Genomic DNA, 6,000 nt, shown 5'->3' with positions numbered 1-6,000 from the left:
GCAATGCACGCTTAAAGACCGGGGTAAGGCAAAAGCTGTATTAGTAAAGCAAAAATCGGTTTATGGCATTAGCATACTTAATCACATGTTACTCACATGTCTTAGTTCGTGAGCTAAGTATAACCATGGAGGTCCCGGGTTGGCAAGGGGCTTTTACGTTGATGACGTGAGTATCTTGCGTAAAGATTTGATTGATGTCAACCGGCAGAATTGCAAGCAAGTTGCCCCAGTTCCGTGTTGTTAAAATCTCTGTTGGGTAAAACAAACCATAATTTGCACACACTCCAACGGTTTCGAGGTGTTTGATTTTATAGGTTTTGAAACAAAATGTTCGTGAAAAGTGCCAAGATTATATTATTGTGTTTTTGAGTAGTTAAGTGACACTGAAGAAAAGAAAAGTAACAGGTATAGCAAACCTTTGCAAAGTGAAACATTAACATTTTAAAATTGTCTAGTATAAGGCAGTGTGATCACGGCGCTGTAAATACATCATAAACATAATATCGTGCATTTGATCAATAGATAAAAAAAATCGTAAAATACTGCCTTAGTTGAAAGTTTTCTTGCAAAAAATAATATCTTGCCGACGTTACATGATCAGTAATGCCTGCCATCAACATACTGCAAATTGTAATCAGTTTTTGACAGCCATTTATTTTTAGCAATTATATCCCGTCACACCGAATTGTAGTTATTATTGATCTAAATGCGAAAGATTTACACAATGCGACATACGACCAGTAAATTTATAGACTAAAAAACAACGACGCGAAGCGACCTGACTCTTTGTGGATGAGCGCCATATTTTTGACGACGCATTTCTCCAGCATTCGGTGGCAGGCTTTCAAAGTGGCCAGCCACTTCAAAGAGCGATGCGTGTGTAGGGGAGAAAGCGCTGGCGGGTCGTCGAAATCGGTTAGGTGACAGAAAAAGTCGGATACTGGGAGAGTGAGGTTCCACTCTGTCTGTAGTAAAACATTGCGTGATTAGGTACTGTCGCTGAAGTTTGTAAAAAACGCAGTTACTTTGCGGAAAGAAATATAAGGAGAAACAGGTTTGCAACAATACGTCCTGCTAAGAGACATATAAGCAAGCTAATTTTAAAAGTATAAAACGAAAAGTTTCTGTTTCCAATATTTTGCCCGATATATAGGATTTAAGCGATATAATGTCACACGGTCAATATTAAAAAAATTGCAAAGTATACAAATTCGGTTGCTAGTAAAAAAACGAATAGTTTTCCTCAATTAAAGTTGATCGTAAACAGCAGTTTACAACCGAAGCCGCCCATTGTATTAGTTAAAAGTATACCGTTCTCAGATGATACAACTACTTTTCAGGAATTCTTCCATCAACTTTCCAATCAAACAGCATGTCGTATTAGACATTTTAAATGAAAGGTTGGCGTGATTTTAAATTTGCTCACTTTTTCCGTAGAAGTGGTGAACTGATAGGTTATGTTCCATGTGGAATTGTAGGCGGTAAGCTCAAGGTTGAAATCTTCTAATTGGAAATCAACCACCACATCGTCTTCATTTAAAATTTGGCATATTGCAACCTGAAATTCACGCAAATGGCAACAAAATGTATTCATAAATAGAGTAACATATCTGCAAATGTTTTCTATCCTTTCTATATGGGTGAAGTAACGTTCCGGAATAATAACGACGCGTCAGGAGATTATTGAGGACCTCTAGTGTGGGCGATATGAAGGTTCGGGACCAACTCAAATCGAACCCGAACTGGGTTTTCATAAACTAGTTTTGGCTAAATTTGTCCGAATCTTAACCAAACGTGAAAAAAAATTTGTAGAAATCTAAAAAGTCGATCCAAAACTGAACCACATATTTGGAAGTAATACGAACATTTCCTGAACCCCAACCTATCTTTAAATGCGGTTCACGTCAGTATGGCACCCCAACTGAAACATTCATGAATCAGGCAATTTCATGTTTAAATATACAATTAATTGCAAAATATTAAGTACCAACTTTGTTCGGTCAGCATTGTATGACTTTGATTAGTTAACCTGTGTTTGATGGTGGTTATCCTTTAAGACGAAAATAAACCGCATGAATGAAAACTTTTAAAACCAATAAAAAACTGAACCGAAAATGTCAAACAGTTTAATTAGAAATATAACAAAACTCAATGTTTGCTAACAAAACGCAATTTTTAAAAATTAAATCTTTTTTATCTATATTCTAGAATTTAGAAATAAGTTACATTTTTTCTTTCTTTAACGCACTACAGTGGTTTGGCTTAATTCGTTCTTTTGTTATACAAAATTTGCAATTGAACTAAATTTGCAAATTGAGCGCCGATTTAGGATTAAAAAATGTAAGGACTTGCTTTTCTATTACACTTTTATAAATCAATTTAACTTGAATCCTAATAAAATTTAAATATAACCTTCTATAACACCACAACGTATATATAATACAAAATGACTGGATGTCAACGGAAATGCCTCTTAGGCGGTCAAAGTCAAACTAAAGATTAGTCCAGGGGTCGGTAAACTATACGACCCGAGAACCAATGAACCCTATTTTTAGCTATACTAACAAAAACAAATTTTTGGATTGGGCGAGTCTTTGGTTTTCTGGTTCTGTAGGTTTGCGTTTTTATGAAATCTCTCTAAAAATAAAAATTGTTTACCATACAGTTCAAATTGCTACATAGATGCGATATTTTGCAAACTCTGCGTAAATCTGGCCGAAAATCCCTAAATTATCATGAAATTATTCTAGGAGATTTTTTATGTGAAATATCCGTGTAAGTTTTCTGATGCTTAATCAAAGTATGTTGAGGAAACGACTCAGTTGGTAGCAGTATTTGCTCGACTTTTGTGATATTAAAAAAAAACACGTAATCTTGGTACCAAATGACGTACAAACTAAGAAAATCCGTTGCTTACTGATAAACCGCCTAAATAAACACGACATTTTGCGATCTTTGTCAAATTTTGCGTGAAAAAGTAAAAATTTTCATGACTCTTCGCAAGAGTTTTGCAACGATACTCGCGCGTACGCGCGCTCATTTTTCCCTTTTTTCTGAGCTCTACAGGAATAAATAGAACCTTTTAGAGTAGAAGTGAAACATTTCTGTATCTTAATCGACAAAATGTTTTTATGGCTCTCGGAGCGGTCATTGGGGCCATGGGCATGACCTTCTTACTATAGTACGTGGTATTGCAAAACCAAAGTCACAATATTTTAAAAAATTGCAGTTAACCTTAGTCTGTGTTTATTATTATGACTGTAAAGCTATCTTTTATTGTTAGCCATATAGTGCCTCGTTAACGTTCTTTAGGTCAGGGTTTCCCAAACTGTGGTCCGCGGACCATTGGTGGTCTGCGACGACTGCACAGGTGGTCCGCGGCGATATGACAAGAAATTGAAAAGTTACACATATACGTTGTGCAGTATAGGCTACGTACCTTTTTAATAATGGCCGCAGTTATTCTTATACTTGTTGCGCGAAGTTTAGTGAGTCAAAAGTTAGTTGGTTGTGAGGCAGATATGAGAAACGAAGTGCGGTTATAGGATAATTTAATTGTGTAATTACGCTGCCATTAAATTAGTTGTTAACTTCAGTAACTTAACTGTAATTGTGCGGTCCGCGAAAACACAGATTCACAAATAGTGGTCCGTGGTCCAAAAAAGATTGGGAAACCCTGCTTAAAGGTCATCTATTACTTGTCGATAACCTTTGCCTTATCATTAAGTGTCCGTCAAAATTCATGCTGTTGGGCGAGCAACTAATGTTTATGGCAAGTGCAAAGATTTCGCATTTTCTTAAAGGACAGGAAAAGAAACATTTCATCGTAAAACGCATAAATGACACTGAAGGGTTATTCGAGGTCAATTTAGGCCAATATTACAGAGGGGTTATACACAGAGCGTATTTGCCAAGTAATAGTAAAAGGTTGAGAACCACTCCTCCAATCCAATGTTTTGTTTAAACCAGTGTTTCTTTTTACCTTTTTTCACGGCGACCCGAAACCTAAACATAAGTATACCAGCAAGGCTTGGGCGATGTGCGACTACTACGGCGAAGAAACACTGGTCTAAGTCCAAGCAAGGTGCACAGCAAACAAGGACAATATAGCATTTTGTATTCAACGTGATTTTGTTTTTTGGTCGATTAGTACTAATTTTACTAATACACGAAATTTCTCTGTTGGACTTTTCCACGACTGTGTTAAAGTATTCATGCTAACTAAAACAAGCGTTTGTGTAGTATAAAAAATCTTTGAAAGGAACACTATCTTGGGCCACAAACATTTGGTGCAAAATATATTATTTTTGCAAAGCAAATAACATATTTACCTGTTGAATTGCAGCTTGAATTTCAATAATATCTACATTCCTACCATTTTGCTGGCATTTTAGCTGGTACGGCTGACCGATGACGGGTTTATACAGAGCTAATAGCATTAAATATATGCATACGTGAAGAGACATTTCTTTCCATTTTATGATAAATGTTATTACAGTATGACTGATATTCGATTGAAGTAGACCACTATGGCGTCACAAAAGCATGAAAACACCATCGTCGGTCTTAACAAAAGACCTTGAACAAGAAAAAACTAAAGCAGCATTTAAAAAAGTGTATGGCATAGTAGTCGCACTGAAAAACAATATGCAAATAAGAATAAAGTAATTGTGTATTGCATTTTCGCCGTTTTTAAAAAACATATGTAATCGCTGCACTAGTTTGAACTTTTTGGAAAAAATTAGATAAAACATTGTACATTACCGCACTGAAAAAGATACCCGCGTATGACACCAACGACCTAAACGAATATTTTTCAACGAGACGCCATTTTCAGACAGGATGTCACACGCATGTATAGCAACATTTTTAGGCATTGGTAAACCTATGTGCGTAGGCACTAGCCTAGAAGGAAGTAAAGTTTTAGTTCTAAGCAGATGATTCATTACAAGGCTTAACGAGTTTCAAAATCTCCCTATAATTAAACCGTTAATAATTTATTTAAAACTGTAAGTAAAATTATAGTCCACATAGAGTAGGGTTTTCAATACGTGGGATGGTACGCACTTGTGCGGATGAAAACCAACTGTAATGCGGATGGCAAACGTCGTGCAGATTAAACTGGTGCATATTGTTATTTTTCATTATGTATAATAAGGTAATCAAATAAGCTGGTGTGCCCACTTATGATTTACAGGTACAGTAATAGTCTCTCATTGGCTTATTACAAGCTTACATCTTTCAAGCCAGTTGAGGCTCGGTTTCAATACACAAACGTTTCATTGTTATTTCACAAAAAAGGAAACTGAAGGTTACAAACTTACTTTGCTTGTTTCATGCGGATGAAATCCAAAATAACAAAGTTCAACCGGTTATTTTAATGGTTGAAATCGACCGAGGTGTTAAGCCCTAAAAATGTCCTTAGATAATATGGTTTAAATATTGCTCTAAAACTCTGGAGTAGGGAACCAGCCTGTCACCAGCATCGATACTTTATGTTTCGTGTTACCCGGTGCAACACCTGTATCCGGATTTTATCACTGAAAATAAACAGCGTGCATCACGCAATTACAAACGCAGTACGCGATTCCTTTTATTAGAGACCGGCGTAGCCTTATTTAACTAGCAAAATTTACTGGTGAAAGCGACACGCCATAAAACTATTTTACATTCCACAGCAAGGAGTGAGTGACGTTTGCGTTACTTGTGAGTAGGTTTGTTATAGCACACTCGCTCCAGTTTATCGCATCCGGCGTTTGCGTCATTGAGTTGTACCATCACAAGTGGCTCTGTGTTTGAAATGGAAACTTTCAGGTGGACCGCTAAATCCGTGACAATTGCAAGCGCAAACGAACTGGGATGTATAATTTAAGTCATAGAACACAACGAGTCGGAGGGAGCTGACTGGAATGTATTATAGGCAAAGGTCTATTAATTTTGTGAGCTTATACGTAGAACAATGTAAATCGCAAAAGGAGCAAAGTAGACGGTTAAACTCGT

The sequence above is a fragment of the Ascidiella aspersa genome, chromosome 9 (genome assembly GCF_963924565.1).
Source record: "Ascidiella aspersa chromosome 9, kaAscAspe10.2, whole genome shotgun sequence".
Classification (NCBI taxonomy): Eukaryota; Metazoa; Chordata; class Ascidiacea; order Phlebobranchia; family Ascidiidae; genus Ascidiella; species Ascidiella aspersa.
The sequence above is the reverse complement of the archived record's forward strand: the minus strand, read 5'-3'. Positions refer to the sequence as shown.